Source organism: Eretmochelys imbricata, chromosome 19, assembly GCF_965152235.1.
Source record: "Eretmochelys imbricata isolate rEreImb1 chromosome 19, rEreImb1.hap1, whole genome shotgun sequence".
In the NCBI taxonomy this organism is placed as follows: domain Eukaryota; kingdom Metazoa; phylum Chordata; order Testudines; family Cheloniidae; genus Eretmochelys; species Eretmochelys imbricata.
In genome coordinates, this window is record NC_135590.1 from 17,973,156 (window position 1) to 17,996,242 (window position 23,087).

General features: G+C 49.0%; 1 protein-coding gene across 4 annotated transcripts in view; it reads left to right on the top strand.

Moving 5' to 3' along the window:
• Positions 1-5,841: 5,841 nt before the first annotated feature.
• Positions 5,842-23,087, top strand: part of SCMH1 (Scm polycomb group protein homolog 1) — a 112,486-nt gene continuing 95,240 nt past the window's right edge. For 2 of the 4 annotated variants that reach the window (XM_077837636.1, XM_077837639.1), the window contains exon 1: positions 5,842-5,921. The gene's annotated coding sequence lies outside the window, so the exon portion shown is untranslated. Of the gene's footprint in view, positions 5,922-6,927; positions 6,956-7,711; positions 7,905-23,087 lie in introns of those variants that run through there. The other 2 variants (XM_077837638.1, XM_077837637.1) reach the window with 2 other exon arrangements.

The window sequence follows — 23,087 nt, forward strand, 5'->3', positions numbered from 1 at the left end:
TGGCTAATAGCCATTGATGGACCTGTCCTCCATGAACTTATCTAGTTCTTTTTTGAACCCTGTTATAGTCCTGGCCTTCTCAACATCCTCTGGCAAGGAGTTCCCAGGGTTGACTGTGTGTTGTGCGGAAAAAATACTTCATTTTGTTTTAAACCTGCTGCTTATTAATTTCATTTGGTGACACCTAGTTCTGGTGTTATGAAAAGGAGTAAATAACACTTCTTTATTTACTTTCTCCACACCAGTCATAATTTTATAGATCTGTCATGTCCCCCCTTAGTCATCTCTTTTCCAAGCTGAAAAGTCCCAGTCTTATTAATCTCTCCTTACAGCAGCCATTTCATACCCCTAATAATTTTTGTTACCCTTTTCTGAACCTTTTCCAAGTCCAATAGATCTTTTTTGAGATGTGGTGACCACATCTGCACACAGTCTTCAAGATATGGGCGCACCATGGATTTATACAGAGGCAATATGGTATTTTCTGTCTGACTATCTCTCCCTTTCTTAATAATTCCCAGCATTCTGTTCGTTTTTTTGATGGCCGCTGCACATTGAGTGGATGTTTTCAGAGAACTCTCCGCAATGAGTCCAAGATCTCTTTCTTGAGTGGTAACAACCATAGGCACCGACTTCTGCTGGCGCCAGTGGGTGCTCAACCCGCCCTGCCTCCGGCCCCACCCCAACTCCACCCCTGCCCCGCCCCCTCCTGCCCATGGCCCACCCCCATTCCAACCCTTTCCCCAAAGTCCCTGCCCCCTCCCCGCCCCTATTCCAACCCCTTCCCCAAATCCCCGACCTGGCCCCGCCTCCTCCCCTGAGCACACAGTGTTCCCGCTCCTCCCCCCTCCCTCCCAGAGCTTGTTATGCCACAAAACAGCTGTTTTGCAGCGGAAAGCGCTGGGAGGAGAAGCAGGGATGCGGCATGCTCAGGGGAGGAGGTGGAAGTGAGGTGAGCTGGGGCGGGGCAGGCAGCTTGGCTGCCGGTGGGTGCAGAGCACCCACCAATTTTTCCCCGTGGGTGCTCCAGCCCCAGAGCACCCACGGAGTCAGCACCTATGGTAACAACTAATTTAGACTCATCATTTTTACGTATAGTCGGGATTATGTTTTCAAAAGTGCATTATTTTGCATTTATCAAGATTGAATTTCATCTGCCATTTTGTTGCCCTGTCACCCAGTTTTGTGAGATCCTTTTGTAGCTCTTCGCAGTCTGCCTGGGACTTAACTATCTTGAGTAGTTTTGTATCATCTGCAAATTTTGCCACCTCACTGGTTACCCATTTTTCCAGATCATTTATGAATATGTTGAATAGAACTGGTCCCAGTTAGACCCATGGGGGATACCACTCTCCATTCTGAAAACTGACCATTTATTCCTACCCTTTGTTTCCTCTCTTTTAACCAGTTACCAAGCCATGAGAGGACCTTCCCTCTTATCCCGTGACTGCTTACTTTGCTTAAGAGCCTTCGGTGAGGGACCTTGTCAAAGGCTTTCTGAAAATCTAAGTACACTATATCCACTGGATCCCCCTTGTCCACATGCTTATTGACCCCCTCAATGAATTGTAGTAGACTGGTGAGGCATGATTTCCCTTAACAAAAACCATGTTGACTATTCCCCAACAAATTACATTCATCTATGTGTTTGACAATTTTGTTCTTTACTGTAGTTTCAAACAGTTTGCCTGGTACCGAAGTCAGGCTTACCAGCCTATAATTGCCGGGGTCACCTCTGGAGCCCTTTTTAAAAATTGGCGTCACATTAGTTATCCCCCAGTCTTTTGGTACGGAAGCTGATTTAAATGATAGGTTACAGATGACAGTTAGTAGACAGAATAATGGGCTAGGTAGACCACTGGTCTAAGCAATATTGGGGAGGTTATAGGAGGGAACTGTATGCAAGGAAAAGTCTCTCTCTAGCTGGGAGTGGTGGTCACTGCATGTGTTTGTGCTGGGGATGAGATAAGTGGGAGTTTCTATGGCTGGTGGGAGTAGAAGAGTGAAGGTGATTTTGTGGCTGGGGGAGACTGGTGGGGGGCAGCCAGGGATAGGTCATGGGGAGGCTGAATGCCAGGGAAGAAGGCAAGTGTGGCTCAAGGTGTCTGTGCTGGGGGGTGATCGGTGCGTGGGTAGTTGGGGGTGTATGCCAGGGAGGGAGGACAGGTCTGTACTGGAAGATCGAGGGAGGTAGCCTAGGGGAGGTCACGGGGGGCTGTGGATCAGGGTGTCTGTGCTGGGGGGGTGCCAGGGAAGGAGGGGGTTATGTTGCAGGAATATGGGGGGGTAGCTGGGGGTATCACAAGGAGAAGGCTGTGCGGGGGAGATGGGGAGCAGACAGGTGTGTCCCAGGTAGGAGGGGGCTGTGAGGGGGGGACAGATGGGGGAAGAGAGGGGTGTCTCAAGAAGGAGAGGGCTGTGCGAGGGGAGATGGGGGGCAGACAGTGGTGTACCAGGGAGGAGGGGGCTGTGTTCAAGGAGATGGGGGGCAGACAGGAGTGTCCCAGGGAGGAGGGCGCTCTGCAGGGGAAGTGAGGGGGAGATGGGGGTCTCCCAGGGGGGAGGGGACTATGCGGGGGAGATTGGGGACAGGCAGGGGTGTCCCAGGGAGGAGAAGGCTGTGCAGGGGAGATGGGGGTGTCCCAGGGAAGGGGGGTCTGTGCGGGGGAGATGGGGGTGTCCCGGGGGGAAGGGGCTGCGCAAGGGAGATATGGGGGGGAGATGGGGGTGTCCCAGGGGGGAGGGGACTGTGCTGGGGAGATGGGGGGGGAGATGGGGGTGTCCCTGGGGGAAAGGGGCTGTGTGGGGGAGGTGGAGGGAGATGGGGTGTCCCCGGGAGGGGGGGCTGTGTGGGAGAGATGGGGGTGTCCCAGGGGAGAGGGGGTTGTGCGGGGGAGATTGGGGGCAGGCAGTGGTGTCCCAGGGAGGAGGGGCTGTGTTGGGGAGATGTGGAGGGGGTGTCCCATGGGGGAAGGGGGCTATGTGGGGGAGATTGGGGTGTCCCGGGGGGAGGGGGCTGTGTTGGGGAGATGTGGGGGGAGATGGGGGTGTCCCTGGGGGAAAGGGGCTGTGTGGGGGAGGTGGAGGGAGATGGGGTGTCCCCGGGAGGGGGGGCTGTGTGCGGGAGATGGGGGTGTCCCAGGGGAGAGGGGGCTGTGTGGGGGAGATTGGGGGCAGGCAGTGGTGTCCCAGGGAGGAGGGGGCTGTGTTGGGGAGATGTGTGTGGGGGGTGTCCCATGGGGGAGGGGGGCTGTGTGGGGAGATTGGGGTGTCCCGGGGGAAGGGGGCTGTGTTGGGGAGATGTGGGGGGGTGTCCCATGGGGGCGGGGGGCTGTGTGGGGGAGATTGGGGTGTCCCGGGGGGAGGGGGCTGCGCGGGGGAGATATGGGGGGGAGATGGGGGTGTCTCAGGGGGGAGGGGACTGTGCTGGGGAGATGTGGGGGGAGATGGGGGTGTCCCTGGGGGAAAGGGGCTGTGTGGGGGAGGTGGAGGGAGATGGGGTGTCCCCGGGAGGGGGGCTGTGTGGGGGAGATGGGGGTGTCCCAGGGGAGAGGGGGCTGTGCGGGGGAGATTGGGGGCAGGCAGTGGTGTCCCAGGGAGGAGGGGGCTGTGTTGGGGAGATGTGGGGGGGGGGAGTCCCATGGGGGAGGGGGGCTGTGTGGGGGAGATTGGGGTGTCCCGGGGGAAGGGGGCTGTGTTGGGGAGATGTGGGGGGGGTGTCCCATGGGGGAGGGGGGCTGTGTGGGGGAGATTGGGGTGTCCCGGGGGGAGGGGGCTGTGTTGGGGAGATGTGGGGGGGTGTCCCATGGGGGAGGGGGACTGTGTGGGGGAGTTTGGGGTGTCCCGGGGGGAGGGGGCTGTGTTGGGGAGATGTGGAGGGGGAGTCCCCTGGGGGAGGGGGGCTGTGTGGGGGAGATTGGGGTGTCCCGGGGGGAGGGGGCTGTGTTGGGGAGATGTGGAGGGGGAGTCCCCTGGGGGAGGGGGGCTGTGTGGGGGAGATGGGGGTGTCCCAGGGGGAAGGGGGCTGTGTTGGGGAGATGTGGGGGGGGAGTCCCATGGGGGAGGGGGGCGGTGTGGGGGAGATTGGGGTGTCCCGGGGGAAGGGGGCTGTGTTGGGGAGATGTGGAGGGGGAGTCCCCTGGGGGAGGGGGGCTGTGTGGGGGAGATGGGGGTGTCCCGGGGGAAGGGGGCTGTGTTGGGGAGATGTGGGGGGGAGATGGGGGTGTCCCGGGGGAAGAGGGCTGTGTTGGGGAGATGTGGGGGGGCGTCCCAGGGGGGAGGGGGCTGTGTGGGGGAGATTGGGGTGTCCCGGGGGAGGGGGCTGTGTTGGGGAGATGTGTGGGGGGGTGTCCCATGGGAGAGGGGGGCTGTGTGGGGGAGATTGGGGTCTCCCGGGGGGAGGGGGCTGTGTTGGGGAGATGTGTGGGGGGGTGTCCCATGGGGGAGGGGGATGTGTGGGGGAGATTGGGGTGTCCCGGGGGAAGGGGACTGTGTTGGGGAGATGTGGGGGGGGTTTCCCAGGGGGGAGGGGGCTGTGTGGAGGAGATTGGGGTCTCCCGGGGGGAGGGGGCTGTGTTGGGGAGATGTGGGGGGGTGTCCCAGGGGGGAGGGGGGCTGTGTGGGGGAGACTGGGGTGTCCCAGGGGGAGGGGGGGGTGTGTGGGAGATTGGGGTGTCCCGGGGGGAGGGGGCTGTGTTGGGGAGATGTGGGGGGGCGTCCCAGGGGGGAGGGGGCTGTGTGGGGGAGATTGGGGTGTCCCGGGGGAGGGGGCTGTGTTGGGGAGATGTGTGGGGGGGTGTCCCATGGGAGAGGGGGGCTGTGTGGGGGAGATTGGGGTGTCCCGGGGGAAGGGGACTGTGTTGGGGAGATGTGGGGGGGGTTTCCCAGGGGGAGGGGGCTGTGTGGAGGAGATTGGGGTCTCCCGGGGGGAGGGGGCTGTGTTGGGGAGATGTGGGGGGGTGTCCCAGGGGGGAGGGGGGCTGTGTGGGGGAGACTGGGGTGTCCCAGGGGGAGGGGGGGGTGTGTGGGAGATTGGGGTGTCCCGGGGGGAGGGGGCTGTATTGGGGAGATGTGGGGGGGTGTCCCATGGGGGAGGGGGGCTGTGTGGGGGAGATTGGGGTGTCCCGGGGGGAGGGGGCTGTGTTGGGGAGATGTGGAGGGGGAGTCCCATGGGGGAGGGGGGCTGTGTGGGGGAGATTGGGGTGTCCCGGGGGGAGGGGGCTGTGTTGGGGAGATGTGGAGGGGGAGTCCCATGGGGGAGGGGGGCTGTGTGGGGAGATTGGGGTGTCCCATGGGAAGGGGGCTGTGTTGGGGAGATGTGGGGGGGGTGTCCCAGGGGGGAGGGGGGCTGTGTGGGGGAGACTGGGGTGTCCCAGGGGGAGGGGGGTGTGTGTGGGAGATTGGGTTGTCCCGGGGGGAGGGGGCTGTGTTGGGGAGATGTGGGGGGGTGTCCCAGGGGGAGGGGGGGGTGTGGGAGATTGGGGTGTCCCGGGGGGAGGGGGCTGTGTTGGGGAGATGTGGGGGGGTGTCCCAGGGGGGAGGGGTGTGTGTGGGGGAGATGTGTGGGGGGGTGTCCCGGGGGGAGGGGGGCTGTGTGGGGAGATTGGGGTGTCCCGGGGGGAGGGGGCAGTGTGGGGGAGATGGGGGGGAGATGGGGGTGTCCCCGGGAGCTGCTCGGGGGAGGTGGGGGGCAGCGGGGGGACGATGGGGGTAACCGGGGTGTCCCGGCACGGAGGGGCCGAGCCGGGGGAGGGCGTCTCCCGGCCGCCCGCGCCCCCCGGCCGCTGCTGTCCCCCGGGCGGCAGGGGGCGGCGTCGGCGGCTCGGCTCCCTCCCGCCGGCTCCCGCCCTCCCCGCGCGGCGCGTCGGGAACATGGCGGCGGCGGCGGCGGCGAGGGACTGAGCAGCTCGGCGGCCGCGCAGGTGAGGGGGCGGCGGGGCGCGCGGCTCGGCTCCGGCTCCGGCTCCTCCCGCGGACCGTCCCTGCCCCGGGCCGGGCGCGCAGCCCCCGGCCCGGCCCCCGCCTGGGCCTCCCCGCTCGGGCCCGCCCCGCCCCCGGGCTCTGCGCCCCGACTCCCGCCCTGCCTGGGGCCGGACCCCCCGGGCCCTGCCTGGGGCCACCCGCGAGCGGACGCCGAGGGCGACCCCGGCCTCGGGTCAGCCGCCGCCGGCGCGGGTCCGGGGGCCGAGCGAGCCGCGCTGGGAGCCCGGAGGGGCCCGCGGGCCGGCGTGTGCCCGGCAGCCCCGGGGTCCAGCCCCGGGGTCCGGCCCCGAGCGCGTCCTGGCGCGGCCGCGGCTCCGGCCCGAGCTCGCCGCTCGGGAAGAGAGGCGAGCCCGGCATGCGGGCCCCCGGGTTCGGGGCGGGGGAGCCCGCCCGTTTGCAGCGCCCTGAGAGGCAAAGCCGCTCCGGGGCCGGCCGGGCTCCCCCGTCCCAGGGGCCGGCCGAGCGGAGGGGCGCGGGCTGCGGCTGCCGCCTGGGGCCCAGCCCTGCCGGACGCTGCTCTCGGCAGCCCCCGCTGCCGCCGTGGACGCGGCGCAGGCGCCGGGGCCCTTGCCGGAGCGGGGCCTCCGTGTGCACCCAGACTGCAGCGCGCGTCGGCTGGACACCGGCTTCCCGGTCGTTGCGCCTACGTGCGCTCGGCGCTGCGGGCTGCGTCGGCGCCTTTCTGCGCCCTGCGCGGCTCGACCCGGTCACTGAGCGCTGGCTTTTGCTCCGTGTCGGGCGGCGGGGGAAGCCCGAAGTGCAGCTGCCACCTGTTGCCCGGCTGTCGTGTTGTCTTCGCTTCGACGTGTGCGTCTGTGCTCCAGCCCTGACAGGGTTAAACGTCGGAAGGCATTTGCTTTTGCTAAACTCCCAAATATCTGACCAGTCAGAACGGAGTCTTGTTTTTTTTTAAACCTAGGCGAGGCAGGATGGCCTTGTGGATAAAACTTCAGGCTTTCCTTTCCGGAACCAGGTTCGAGTCCAAAGCAAGACTCAGAAAGAAATAAGTTGAACTGTATTAACACAGCCAGGGAAGGGAATTTGCATGGAGCAAGCAGTGCAGTTGATGATTGGTTTGATATAGTTGTCATTTCTGTGTACAGATTTGCTGGCGTTTTTGGTATTTATTTGATCAGCTGTGGGTATTGAAAGCCGACTGAGAATCTAGAGTTTGCTGTGTTTTGCTTAGCAAGACCTGCCTGTAGCTGTCTAATAGAAGCTTGGGCTCTTCTTGAAACACATCGGAGGGGACCAGCTGCCTGTGACTTATTTATTGTTCTTTTTATTAATTTTGGGAGGTGCTCTGACACTGCGGGGATGAGGGCCGTATAAGTGCTTAGATAGATGGATGTGTAAGTTAATTCAGTAATAATACTTAGTGTTTATATGGCAGCTTTTATCCAAGGCACTCGGAGTGCTTTATGGAAACTAATTATACCTCACAATCCCATGGAAAGTGGGTGAGTAGTATTAACCCTGGTTCACAGGAGGAGAAAATAAGGCAGAGAGAAGTGAAAGGACCTGCCAAAGACAGCACACTAACCAGTAGACCACGCTTCTGTCTTTTTAAACTGGGAAGATGGCAGGAAATTCCCAGACAGTTTTCTGCTTCCTTCTCTTCATATGGATGTTTTGGGATGTTGCTGAGGTGCTCCTCTCAGTGTAGCACAATATAAAAATGAACAAATAGAGGATGGTGCTGGAATATCTACCACTGAAAAATGTGGTCTCTTGGCTCCTGAGGCATTTCTGCTGTAATGTAAAGGGTAATCCCAGTGACTGGGCAGATAAATCCCATAATTACTATCCCTTGGGGCTTTTCTTTGTTTACCCTTTGAAAGGTATCTATAGGAAAACATCTGATCCTTCCACAGCCCTCAGAATGATGCACTCTGATAGAACTGGAAACAGAGCAAGAAAAGGTTTGACTGTTGTATAAATAGCAAGATGTTTAAAAATAAACAGTGTCAAATTTGCTGCTGCATGTCATTTAGGTTTAGTTTATATTTTTTTGAAGCTGCTGTGTAGAATTATGCCAATATATTCAAGTCTGAATGGTTAAGTCTTATTTTCAGAATTGCTGAGTACCTCAGCTTCCTTTGACCTCACTGGAAGTTGTGGGTGTTCTGCACTTCTGAAAGTCAGGTCAATTATTTAGATGCCTAAAATATGGAGATCAAAGCCTAACTTTAGGTGTTGACACTTGACTATTTTGGTCTTAGCTCTATAGTATTGTTTACTGTTGTTGTTTATATGATAAATCCTGCCTCATATTGGCTAAAAAATCCATGTGATGGCGGTTTCTATTTATCTCTTTGGAAATCAGTAACACTGTAGTCAGGAAGAGTGTTTATCAATCAAATTTCATATATAAATAAATACTTGCTAGCTGGTTGCAGAGAGTCACCTCTCAAAAAAGGACAATAGCTTTTTCTGGATCTCCAGCTTCATTTTCCCATTTCAATGTTTGTTTCACACTTTTCCCATCCTGGCCGTGATGAAGATTTCCAGACGTTCTAGCTTAAGACATTTGGAACATAGTATGATGAGCCCACCAAGGATTTCACGATCATCACTAAAGCCATATAGAATTTCACAAAGACAGTAAGGCTAGAACTCATCTCCTGCTCTGAAAGCACAGATTCTACCACTTGAGCTAAAGGACAGTTACCATTAGCTGTAGCATTATAAGGTCTCTGACACACACCTGAGTAGTTCTGAAGCCATCCAGTAGAGTGTGGTGCACATACTAACAAGTTAGTCCATTACAAGAGGTAAGAGTGTATGTAACATAACAATACATATTTTTATTTGTTTTGGGGTTTTTTTTACATCAGAATTTGTTTTCCCTTGAGGCAGATATTGGCCTCAAATTTTTTTTGGTCAGTATTTACATCACAGCTCCATGAATCATAACTTTTCACTTCAAGAGAAGTCCATATCTGTTAATAACTTTGTATATTATTTCAGAACAGCAAGCATGAGACTGAATTCACTTTATTAAAAAAAGAAAAAAAACCTCTCCCCAAAAGCCCCCGAGATATGTCCAGAGGTTAAAGCGAAAGAGTGAGTCAGCCATTGCTGGCTCTATATCTTTGGGCAAGTTGTTTCACTGTCTCCCTTGGATTCCTGAGGTATAAAATGGGTATAATACTTAACTTTGACCTACCGGTCTGGAAACATAATGAAATAATTTTTATAAAATGCCTTGGCATCCTTGGATGCAAGGCGCTGTAGAAGGGCAAAGTGTTGGTATTCGCCAACTAACCAACCTTTAAACTATAGGGAATATTTTTTGGGTTAGGAGGGGCGAGAAATGAGCTGCACCTTTTATCTTTTTACTTTATGTAAGAGTAACGCAAGAAAAGGTTGAGACAAAGGGGTGGACAGAGCACTGATCAGATTTGAGGGGGAAACGATGAAGAAACAAAACAGTAAAAGTGCATGTAAACAAACCAGTTGAGCATCTGTGGGGAAGGGGAGTCCTGGAGCTCTGGATGGCCTTGCTCTATGTGCCTTTTAGAACGTGTGTGACAGCTGTCCTACAAAGCAGACCCAATATATGTTTTGTCAGGCTGTGAAATTCACATACCTGTGTGCTGAGCTGTGTTTTTATGCAGAGGCCTGTGCTTGTTACATGAACCACTCTTGTTTTCGGAATCTGGAGCAATATGCTACCCGTTGCTAGGTCTGTGAACTTGCACTTCAGTGCCATTATAATTGAGAATTTGATATGTCTGAGTTTCTCATAACATTAATTAATATTTTCATCTTCGTCCGCTTCCCCTCTTCTTTTTCTTTTCTTGTCTGTTTTTCCCATTGCACTGAGTATTCAGGGAAAACAGCTGAAATTCAGTTACGTTTTGTGATGAGAAGGGCAAATTTTGAATCTGTTAGTCTTTCACTCTCCAATTTTTCAGCTTAGTGGAGAAGTTGGCCTCATTATGGCCTGGGCTTCACCCATTTTGTGGACAGACAGAGAATCTCCATTCGTAGGGCTGTCAATCTGTGATACATTTGCCCAAAAGAACAGAATGATACTTTTTTCAGAGTAGCAGCTGTGTTAGTCTGTATCTGCAAAAAGAAAAGGAGTACTTGTGGCACCTTAGAGACTAACAAATTTATTTGAACATAAGCTTTCGTGAGCTACAGCTCACTTCATCGGATGCATGTGAGCAGTAGCTCACAAAAGCTTATGCTCAAGTAAATTTATTAGTCTCTAAGGTGCCACAAGTCCTCCTGTTCTTTTTGTAGAATGATACTTAGCACTTTTACTGAGTTTTTTCTCATAAAGAATTTTAAGTAATCCTTGCAACTCCACCGTGCAGTAGGTAGCGGGTCAGTATTGTCTTTCCTTTGGTGATAAGGAAACTGAGGCACAGAGATCAATTGATTTGCCAACGCCAGAGAAGGAGTTTGCCAGAGTTGAGAGTAAAACTCTGGAGTTCCTGTCTTCCAGGTCTGGCTTGTGCCACTAGACCAAACACCTCTCTCTGAAAACTTTCTTCATGCTGCCCATCAAATATCATCAATATGATCTAAATTCACAAACACTTTTTGCAAGTGTCCAACAGCTGACCTGCTCAGTCCCTCCAGCCCTACTTTAATTAGATCTTGTGTATGCCTGCATAACATAACATGAGGAGTCCAGAAATCTCCTGGGGGGTTGTTTTTTGAGCTTTGCTATGCTACAGGAATGGAGCTGTTAGTGTCACTGCAAGTTTGTAAAACTCAGCTATCCTCCCATTCAGAAATACACAATTCCTCTCTCCTCTCGGTTCTCCTGACAACGTGCCAGAGACTGTGTGGGGCTCCTTCATGTTGGTATATTATCAAGGGAGCTGTTCCAATTCATGCATTGCTGGAGCCACATTTACTGCTGTGTGGTGAGCATGCTGGGGGCAGATACAGTGCAGTGCAATCTCAGTGGAATCATTCTGGCTTCCCCTAATGCGTTATTGATGTCTGTGGTGATGGGAAGGACACTAGGAAGAGTAGTTTCTTTGCAGCAAGAATCACTGCCGTGCATACTAGCTGCGTGTTTTGGTGTCTGTACGCTTTCAGTTTTGGTGTCTGTACGCTGCAGTCCACGTTGAGAACTAGGCGCTGCAAGTCCTGACCCAGAACCATGTTTGCTTAGAGCCCATAACATATTAGCCGTGTCTCTTTTGCTTTCATGTAGTTCAACTATGGGGTTAATTAAACCATGAAGAGTATATGGCCAGTGGCTGATTAACCCTTAGAATGAGTGTCCTCATCCATAGAGTGTTGGGAGATGGGAGCTGGGTACTCTGCTTCAGTCTTTGTTTTCATTTACCTCCCCCTGGACAGCAGCACTGCCATATTCCCTTTTTCAGCGCGATCTCTCCTTCCCAGCTCCAAATAAATCATCACATCCTCTGCCCCCAGCCCCTTCCATTCAAAATAGTAGGACACCCAGCGATTCACCTTCCCTGCTAGTAGAGAGCCTTACGCTCCCGATCCACCATCTCCTGACTGCTGTCAAGTGTGCTACCACATCCTCTCTGGGCCCTGTGCCAGAAACTCTGCCGTGACCTGCCCTCCCAGTATCCCTGCTGTTTCCCAGCCTGAGGGAGAAGCCAAGAGCCAGCAAATAGAGGGAGGTGGAGCTCTGTTTGAGGGCTGGCTGAGAATTCTCTGCAGGGGAATGTGGACCGGTAGGACTCACTCTAGGCAAGTGTCCAGCTCTGGCACTCCCTTGCATTGGCCGGAAACATACCCTTCCCAGTCACAGCCCACCTCCTGCCATGCTGCTGCGCAGTAGTTGCCCTTAACTCTGTAGAACTGGCCAGTCCCCAGTGTTAAACACTTGGAGATTAGCTTGTATCTCAAGGTTTACAGCATGTGGATCAGACATTCTGAGTGTGCATTCCCTCTCCCATAATGCCTTTCTGGGAGACGTTGTGGATTTTGTTCTTGGCAACTCACCTTCTGCAGCAGTGCCCACTACTGCAGAGAGTGAGATGTTTGTCTCTCTTTCTCTTCCTGGGGGGGCATCTTTTTGATCAGTCTTGGTTCCATCTTTTTACGTAACATGGATTTTCTTGCTTCAGTCATGACAGAGCTATATGACTCTGCATGAGAAATGTTGCACGTTTCCATATTACATGAGGGGTGTGTATCCAGTCAATGGGATAGTGACCAGAAAGGGAAGATGATGGAGTTGGAATGAGGTGGTTACACAGAATCGCCTTTCTAAAAAATTATGTTTTACAAAATGTAAATGGTCTTAGTGTTCGTGTTCCTGCTACCCATTGGCCGCTCTTATTTTTCGACTGACCCTGGGCACTTTGTCTGTCCTGTTCCAGCAAATTACAAGAACCACGTGAAAAACATCTCCACAGTTACTGTTCAGCTAATGGGAGACTGCAAAGCTTCAGCCTCAAACTTTCACTTAATTTAAATTATGAATAATCTGGTGAAGAAAGTCCTTTGGATCCTATGTATTTATATAGATTTTAAATTCCACCCACTCTATTGCCAAGAAACTATAGAGGAGAAAAAACCCTTAAATATCAAAGCTATGTTGGCCTTGACCTACCCCTGCCACTTCTCTTACAAACAGTGTTTCTAGTGCCTACTTCTGGTTCTTGTACAGTATTATTATATTATTTATTGTTTGCACTGCAGTAGCACTTAGGAGTCTCAGTCATGGACATCATTGTACTAATCACAGTAATTAACGGTCTTAGAATTCTGCTGACATCATCAGTGATGGTGGGTAAAGGTGAAAAACATTTTATTAAAGCTGTATAGTGTGAATTGCTGAGTTATGTGATATTTTCATAGTTAAAATGCATATGGTTTGTATGAAGTTTTCAGGAAGTAATATCCTTCATTAAATCAACAGGATGTCATTAAAAATTACACTTCAAAACATGATCTAGTGATACTACTGATAAAGCCATTGCTGGTGAGGAAACAACAGTAATAATGTTCTCCCTCTTGAGACAATAATAAACATTTTAAATGAAGATATACTTTCTATGGAACCTTATGATTTACAACTGATTGCCATCTATTGGCCACCTTATGATTTACAACTAATTGCCATCGGGGGTTGGCCTAGATGACCTCCTGAGGTCCCTTCCAACCCTGATGGATATTCTATGATTCTATGATAAAAGACATTTGTAACCTCTCTAAGGGACTACCATAACATCGTTATGTTTTTCAGGTCACTTGTTGGTAATTTTTATGCCACACTGAAATGAGAGCTATAAAACTGAAATATCTTGAGATCCATTCTATAGTTGGAGGAAATGAGGGTATTCTCCCAAACTCTGACTACGATAGTGAATTCTTTACTTTCAAAGTCAAAATGAGAGAGACGGTGAAATCCTGGCCCTGTTGATATCAGTGAGAGTTTTGCCATTGACTTCAATGGAGCTAGGATTTCATCTCAGATGTATTATTGTAGTGGAAGTATTGAGGCTGTCAGTAGAACATGTAGGTCTTCATAATATGACCATACCACTTTTTCATTGAGTGTTTTCTGTGCAGTAGCATCTACTGAATGCCTTCTACCAAAATGAACATATTTCTGATGTATTTTCCTAGATTAGATTTTCAGAGTGTTCGTCCGTCCAACTTCATTAGCATCACTGTGGACTGTCTTGTGAGAAGCTGGAGCCACAATTGTACATGTTCATGGTAGTGAATTCTCTCTTATAGTTAGCTGTGGCAGTGGAAATCATTGCTATAGCAGTTTTCAGTCTTTGTAGGCCCTGAACAATCATTCTTCTTCCATTTTGCATATGCTCAATTTCTTGCAAAAACTTTTCTTTGCTGTCCACATAGAGTATATCCATGTTACAAGGCCGTAACTTTTGGTATCTGTGGTAGCTTTGGCAAGTGACTATTCTGCATACACTTCAGACAGATGTCCAAGCATTGGAGGCCCTTATACTCATTGACCTACTTTCTGTGGTGTTAGCTAGACTCTTGCATAACTGTCCAGCATGAATTCAAGCACATGTTCAGTGGTACAGTTTGATATTTGAAAGTGACATAGCCTGTCAGAACATGCTCCACATACAGTCCTGAGCTCTCAGCCACTGAGGCAAATGCTGGAATCCGTGCTGGCAGCAATATGTCAGCTTCCACCAGATGTGACTCTCTTTAATTTTAATCTATCTGAATACCAGTTCAGAAGCAGTGTCTCTCATGATTCCTAAGCTGTGCACCAAATCACTGGAGGTCAGAATGATTTTAAGACCACTGCACTCGGCACAGTGTTCTGCATCTCTGTTGTCCATGAAGTCCTCTCTGAAATGCTTGTGTAGTGGAGGATAGGCATTGATGGTGGCTTTTAGAGATCTCTCATTCGATGTCATCCAGTGGATATCAATGACAGCTTGTCAGTACTGATCAGCTGTGATCCGCTCTATCTCCACACTCACAGCTCTTGTTGAGTCCGTGGTTCTTAGGAGTTGTAAAGGACATCAAACTTGCTGAAGACTCTCTGGAGGTGACTGACCCCAGTGTCTTGTCATGTCATGTCTCCGGTCTGCGACTGCAGCAGTGCCAGATGACCAGGTTGCGACGAAGTAAAAGCTACTCCCCGCATTCCCCCCCGCGTGGCAGTTTCTTCAACAGATGCAAAAGCAATAGTTGCTCTGCTTCAGGAAGGCTTCAGTGACTTGACCTTGCCTCAGGCAGCCCCAGAGACTCTGGTATTGCCCTGGCATTCGGCACCAGCAAGAAAGTAGTTCTAAACCTGAGTAGCCTCATTATTGGTCTCCGTCTTACAGGAGGGCCAAGTGGTTGCTTGATGATCTTGATTTATCTGTCATCATGCTGAGCTTTGCAGTCTTCTGCATTGTTGAGACAGCTTTAATTTTCATTTATGGCGGTAAACTATTCAATGATACCAGCACATGCTGCCTCTGACGAAAACTCCTCCTCTCGCATTGAACTTGGTCAGTTACTGCATGTTGATGTCAGCTGAAATATCAGTAAATGCCCTCTAATATTTTGTGGTTTTATAAACTGTACAGAATGTCTGGCAGGTAGTGTTAAGTCAAGCAGTGTGCTCTGTAACAGTGTATTTTTTCCTTGTTAGTCATACTCTGCATGTTCTTTCGCAGCTACAGGATGGGATTTTGATTGCTTGTAGTCATGATTTTTTTTCATTGACATCTACTACACCTACAGTATTCAAAGTAAGACTACATAGAGCCACACTTCGTAGAGAGTTGAGTGCCGTGTGTGGTTATTTTTTTATTTTGGTCAGTTTCCAAACTCTTGTCCTTTCACGCACATGGAACAACCCAATTCCTTGTTCCTTGCAATTAGCCCTGGGTAATCAGTTTGGGTTTTCTCACAGGGACTGGCTAAGAATTCCCATTCAGTGCTGTTCTGCTAGATGTGGTATGTGCTATTGGGGTAGAGTAATTAGGTGGCACACAGGGACACTTGTTTTCTTTGTTGGAATCTTCACAAGTATTGTTTGCATTTTGCTGGACTTCTCTTCACAGTCAAACTCAACAGATTCCAGAGAACATATTGCCTGTTTCAATAGACTCAAGATGTTGAATTCTGGGATCCCAGCTTTCTAAGTAACAAGACAAACCAAAGTTAATTCTATGCAGTATGAAATGCTAATAGCAATTGATAACACAAATCTTCTCTGAGCTCATTTGGACTCCCCTGGGCTGGTGCTGCTGCAGCTCCCTGTTTCTTCTCCCAAGAGGCACAGATGTATTAATACAGCTCTGTGTGACTGAAAAAAAATAAAATAAAGGTGTGTGTGTGTGTATATCTGTCTATCTGTGTGTGTGTGTGTGTGTGTGTATATACATACACTCATTGGTTTTGCTCCCCCACTCTCTGGGGTCTGTCTGGGGTCCTCCAAGCCCCCCTCCTTCTCCCAGCTGGCTTGGCTGGGCTCCGCTCTTATTGGCAGGGGCTCTGTTCTGGTGTGATCAGACTGTTGTTCTTGCTGCTCCTGCTGGTCAAGGTGTAGTGTCTGAAAATTAAGGTGTGGCATGGCTTTTGCTCTAGGCTTGTTGGGTGGGCTGTTCCCCTGTCTCCTTCTCACTTTGTCAGGACTTGGACTTCTGCATCTCTTCTCCCCTTGAAACAGCAGCTGAGGCTCTCCTCTTTGGTTTCAGCAATAGCAGGTCTGTCATCTGTTTGGCTCTGCTACATGCAATCAGGGACAGCCTGGTGTTGGCTACCTTGAATGGCTTCCACTCTCCCCATATGATACCCTGGCAGCTACAATCATCTTCAGCATTTGCACTAACATCTCCCAGGTTCAAAAAAGAGAGCTGGTACCAGGGTATTCTTTGAGTAGTATCCCTGAGGGTGCTCCATTTCAGGTGTGCCTGTGAAGATTTTTGGTAACTGCCCATTCAGGCTCCACGTGTGCTCCAGACATTCTCGTGCCCTGTTGTCTTATGTGGTATCTTCATTACTGCAGGCTTGCAACCATGGCAGCCCATTCTGTACGATCCTCTCCTAGTCTTTGTGGATGAGTAGTCCTTTTCATCGTCCAAGGATACCACATCGTCCAGTCAGCTTCTTTTTTTGCCTCATTTTCTTCTGCCATCTGTTTTCCTTTCCAGTTCCCATAAGCATTCATCACCTGCTGAACCTCTTAAAATGTGCCCTGCAAATTGAAACTTTGTTTTCATAAGCTCTCTGACTAGTGTTCGCTGGTTCCAATAATTTCCAGTGCTGTGTTGTTGGCTACATGGTCTATCCATGATATTTTCAGAATGCACAGCTACATAAGGACACATCTCGGAGAACTCCAGTTACTCCACAAGGAGAGTAATCTCTCCTTTTCAGAGGTGAATCCTTGCCTCTGAAGCTTATACATCTGTTTGGTGTGGCAGAGCCTGGATTTCTTGACTCTTGGGGTATGCAGTAGGGCTCACTTTCCCTAGGCTTTCTCTGAGACAGTGATTTGAATAAGGAATAAGAAGACTGAGTTGGAGAATTTTATTTGTGGTGAGTTGGAAGAGTTTTTTGTGGATGTTGAGCCAAGGAAAGCTTCTGCATATACCTCTAGGATGAATGTGTATGTTCCGGGAGTTTTGTTTGGGCTCTTTTGATTAAGTAGAAATAATTAATTTAGTGGTATTCTGAATCATTCCTATAGCACCGTTAGTTTATATGCCACATTACATACTCCTGTATGTTCCCTGCCATGAACTTTACAGTCTAAGACAGGGCCCTGCAAAGCATAGATGCAGGGTTAATTAAATGAAACAAAATTCCCTGAGCATGTGTGCTGAGTAGAGATTTGGGGCTCAGTCCTACTCTCCTATTTGTAGCATGCTTAACTGCCTCTCAAAGAAGCAGTCACTGCCTTTGAACAAGGGGGTGTTGGGTTACCTCCTGTGTAGGGAGGACAGTCACACCTTGGCATTCCACCTTGATGATATTATGGAGCCCAAATGCTTGTCTCCTGCTTCTGTTTTTTAAAACCTTCCTCTAATACGTAGTGCTGAAACTGCCGTCTAGATACTGTTGCATGGCTGTGCCTTCATAACACCCAAAGGCAGAATCCTATTTAAAGGACTCCGGTGAACCACATAGCAGTTCCCGGGCAAACTGCAGGTTGTTTTGATTTATGTTTAAGGTTTGGCATATGGCTCAGTGCAAATTAAAGCAGCTACATGATTGTAAAGTTACTATCATGACTGGCACCACTTTGGCCTCTTTGTTCAGTCTCATCCGAGTGCTTGGGGTATGAGTGAATTCCCCTGCTTCTTATAGACACGATCCCTCCAGGTTAAGTATGGAACTTTTTGGCATGCTGGCATGGGGCACAGTTTCACTGCTCCTGCTCAAGCTATTCCTGTTCTGTGGACATAGATCTTCGTTCTTCAAGGCTGTTAGTCCCACAAGCATCAAACTTTAATAAATAAAACTGAATTAAAACCCAGATGGTCCAGAGGTAGGGCCTGGGACTCAGGAGACATGGGTTCAGTTCTCTGCTTTACCCCCTCCTTCCTGGGTGACCTCACACAAGTCACTTTGTGTCTCCAGGCTTAATTCTTAATCTGTAAAATAATATTTCAGTGCCTCCTGGATGTGCTGTGGGAATAAATTGTTAAAGATTGTGAGGTGCTCGGATGTTGCTGTAATGGAGGCCATCTCGGTACTTTAGATATCTCGACTGTAAGAAAGACTGCCCCCTGGGATGGGAAGATGGGTGGACTGGCCTCTGCTGGAGTGCAGCCATGCTAGCAGGGCCCCACTGCAGTTATAAAACCAGCTAATAATTATTTGGGCCTAAGGTTACTGACAGCAGTGCCTCTGCAAAGCACTGTGAAACAGGAACCTGCTGCTTCTTCAAGAGCAGCTGAATGGATTTGTGGAAAGGCGGAGTCTTTGCGACCTTCCTTTCATGTCTGGATCTGGCACTTGGGCACCTGTAACCCCAGGGAGGAGAAATGATAGGGCAGTGCAAAGTGCTGGAAATCATATAAGCAGCAGAACCAAAGATGAAGAAATCTCCCCAGAGTAATTCAAAGACAGAGCTGAAGCCTCTGTAACTCTGTTTACAGTAGCAGTGGAATTTGCTTTGTATGATTTGATTACTGAATCCCCTCCATGTCAGACAGTCTTCACAGTGGGGTGTTCTCCATCTCCAGGTCAAGTGGAGGCAGATCTTTGCTCTGGACCTGGGCTTAGAACCATCCCTCATGAGGGGCTCTCCAGAATTCTCTACCTCCAAGCAGCAGATCCAGGACTCCCTTTGGAGCGGAGCTTTTACAGGGTTTTTAAAAGATTGTAAAATCTGTATGTCTCAGTCAGTTCATTGGCTTGGAGGTTTTTCTCCTCAAAAGGGCTACAACTTTAAAAAAAAAAAAAAAAAAAAAAAAGTTCTGGCTTTCTGAGGAGGGTTTAAAAAAGAGCCCCTCCCCTTCCCCTCCTCCCTAGTCCTACAGGCTCTCCATCATGATGGAGCAGCTGCAGGGTCAAACCTGAGTGGACAGTGGGACAGGCAGCCAGCACGCCTCCTTGCTGCTGCCAGTGGTACACATCATGTGTAATGTGCATACAAAGGTGCCCCAGACTTTCAAGTAAGTTTAGCAGTGCTGGCCTGAATGGGGGCCTAACTAAACAAGTGCTTATGTTCTTAGAAAATGAAACAAGCCAACAAAAAATTTGAGTTTTTTAAGAACAGGTTAGAGAAATTCTTGTCAGGGATGCAAAAAGAAAAGGAGTGCTTGTGGTACCTTAGAGACTAACAAATTTATTTGAGCATAAGCTTTCGTGAGCTACAGCTCACTTCATCGGATGCATGCAGTGAGGTGTAGCTCATGAAAGCTTATGCTCAAATAAATTTGTTAGTCTCTAAGGTGCCACAAGTACTCTGTTTATTTTTGTGGATACAGACTAACACGGTTGCTACTCTGAAACTTGTCAGGGATGGTCCAGGTTTACGTGGCCCTACTTCAGTGCAGGGGGCTGGACTTGATAACTTCTCCAGGTCCCTCCAAGCCCTACGTTTCCATGAACGGAACCTACAGAGAAATAAAGGTAGCAGAGGCATTTAAAGCCTCAGGTACAATGCCTCCTATTATTATGGACTCTGTGAAAAGAGCCGTGATTTTTATGGGCAGAGTGATTCCATACCTCTTATGCAGAAGTCTATAGGGCTACTACAGGGACTTCTGCCCACACTTCTCTAACACTGTGGTATTGACATCCTCACCCTTGTTGATGCAGCATTTGTAGAAAGGTGTTTTGTGACAGGGTGCCTAATAACTCTAAAATCCCTTTCAATTCTACATTGGTAAATTGAATCCTTCTCCCACCCTAAGGGATGATTTACTGTTTTTTCTGCATCATACTGTGAAGACTATCTGATGTGGAAGGGACTGAGAAAGGGGAAATTCTGTCTTGCCTGTGAATCTTCACTGTAGGACTTTCCGTGTCAGACAGTCTGACCTTTGGAGGATTGAATTATGTCCATTTTCTGACTATTGCTCATTTGTTAAATAGTTTGAAAGAGAAGAGGGTGTTCCTCCAGGAACTCCCAAACTTTCACATCAAGGCTCTGCTGCAAATGGCTTGCGTTGTATAGCACTTTTAAATTTTCTTGTAGTTAGTTTCCAAAGCTGAAAAATACTGTCCTTCTGGAACGTTCTTCCTGTGGGGCCATCCTAAACCCAGATTCAGAGCAAATATCTGGCCTGCCTCCAGTTGCTATAGTGATGAACACCCCACTGTGAAGATTGACTGACATGGAGAGTCCTACAGTGAAAATTCACTAGTAAGACAGAATTTTCCATTTCTGTTTAGAATTCTGGAGACCAGAACTGTCTTGTGGGAACTGACCAGTGACTGGTATAATCTGGTATCCTGCCTCGGACAATGGCCCATGCCAGAAGCTTCAACTGGAAGACATACTCCTGCCCTCCTTCCTTTGCCTCACAAAATGCAGCTACTTATGTAGTACTATACCATAGAGAAGGGTTTTCTTGCTCACCCCAACTACCATTCAGCTTTTACCTTGGAGCGTGGTATTGATAGTCTATGTAATTTCTGTCTCAGCTGTGTAATTACAGATGATGTTCTTTATCTGGATGTCTAATCCTTTTTTGAATGGTACTGCTGCATCGCATTGATAGTGTCCAGCAGCAGCAAAATTTATTTCCTTCTATCTGTTTTAGATGTGTCATGTTTTTAATGTTATAGAAGTATCTATTGTACTCTGGGACGGGCAAATGGGAGTCCTTGAGTGACCTTCTCTACACTGTTCATTATTTTATATAGCTCAAATATCTCTCCTCTGATTTTTCTCTTTTTCATATTAAATCATTTTGGTCTTTATTCTTTCCTTGTGTGACATGATTTACATTTACAAAAGGTGTATTGGTTTGTTTCTGTCCTGTTCTCCACATCAAAGGTGTATGTCAGAATACCTGCAGTCTTTGGCACTTTGGTGTAGCAGATTGAGAATTCTGTGACAACTTCATTTAAATTAAAATACGGAAGTTTTAATGCATAAAATATGATAATGCATAAAGCAAGCAGTACATTAGCCTCTGTTATTCAGTTTGAGATTAAATTCAGTTTTTTATTTTGTCTCCATAGTTTCAGTTTTTGATATGCAACAGAGCTTTGTGTGTGTACTGACAATGCATACCTGCCTTGTAGAAGTTGTCCTGGGGAGCTGGAAGTTACAGCAGTTCTGTAGAGGCGTACTGGGGCTTTTGGCATCTAGGGGATTGTGGGATAAGTATATTAGATGTATGTTTCTGCTAAAATGATGTTCAGTGAAATAGTTAAACTTCTTAGGTTTCAGAGTTAATGTCGTATTGAGATACATTTGCACCTTTGACCTATTTTTTCAGGAAGACAGCACTACATCAGTATTCATTTGGTTCATGCTCTTGAATTTAACTTGATGATAATATAGGCTGGAACTTAGTCTTTTTTTAAAAAAAATGAAAGCTTTGATTCTGGAGTGCAGTGCTGGATTCTGCAGCCAAAGCATCACAGGATACTGGTTACAAGTGTTTTTTAATTCTTAACTATTTTGTGTGATACTGAAGTAAGTTTCCCTGCCACTGATTCCTAGGATCATTCTCAAGAGCACCTTTGAAAAAACACACATACAACACTGGTCACCCTCTAGTCCTCCTGCATAGTAGCTCTCTTTAATGCTATATTATTTATTTTATTATTAGCTTGGCTAATTTGGTTTTTAGTTCTTTCTAAATTCCAATATAAATCATCTGGCTATGGAGATCTACTGGAATTTAATTTGTCTAACTGTGCCATCACCTCTCTTTTGATACCTCTGTCACTGTCAGTGCCTCCTTATCTGTGCAAAGTAACCCCAAGGAAGCTAATTCCCTCTTATCCTGTGATGAACACTGGTTGAAAGCTATAATTTAGCTTCTGTATTGTTTCCTTCTCCTCTTTGATTGCCTCCTTTATATGTTGGTGGTCCAGCTGACCCACACTCCCCAGGGCACTCTGCTTCTGAAGTTCTTGAAGAATTCCTCATCTATTTTAGAGCCAAATTCTTCCATCAGTTACTGGCACACCACTTTTGTTGTTTGTTCTTCAAATAGCCTCCTAGCCTTCAGTCCCTTATGCCATGTTGTGCATGTGCTCGCATGTATGTGTACACCACTTTTCTCTTTGTTCCTCCTCGCCTCCTTTACCTTTCTCCACTACAGTTCCTTCACCAAACCTGGAGGAGGAGGTGAGGAGGCATTTCTAGAACAAATAACAGAAATAGCCAAAACTCGTGATCTGAGAGTAATGGGGGACTTTAACTACGCAGGCATCTGTTGAAAAAGTAATACAGCAAAAGAGAAAATGTACAGGAAGTTCTTGGAATGTGTTTGGGACACTTCTTGTTTCAGAAAGTAGAGGAAGTAACCAGAGGGCAGCCATTTTTGACTTGATTATGAGGGGAACGGGTTGTGAATCTGAATGTGGAAGGCAACTTGGTTGAAAGTGTTCATGAAATGACAGATTTCATGATTCTAAGGAAAAGGAGTCAGAGCAGCATAATAAGGACAATGGACTTCAAAAAGGCAGACTTTAAAAAACTCGGAAATGTGCAGTGTAAGGTCCCATGGGGAAAATATCTAAGGGAAAAAATGAATTCAGAAAAGCTGCTAGTTTCTCAAAGAAACAATATTAGAGGCACAACAGAAAATTGTGTGGTCACAAAGGGAAGATAGGAAGCTAATTTGGGCTGCACCAGGAGCTCTTTAGTGACCTGAAGATCAGAAAGGAATCCTACAGAAAGTGGAAACATGGATACATTGCTAAGGTTTGAGTTCAAAAGAATAGCACGAGAATGCAGGGACAAAATCAGAAAGGCTAAGGCACGAAACGAGTTACACCTAGCAAGGGACATAAAAGCCAATCAGAAGGTATTCTGTAAATACCTAAGGATCAACATAAAGATGAAGGGAAGTGTAGGTCCTCTGCTTAGTGTGGAAGGAGAGCCAGTAACGGATGGCACCAATAAGGCTGAGGTGTTTAATGTCTGTTTTGCTTCAGTCTTCACTAAAGAGGTTAATTGTGAATAGCTGCTTAAAAAATTTAATATTAACAATAAGGGGGAAGGAACACAAGCCAGAATAGTGAAA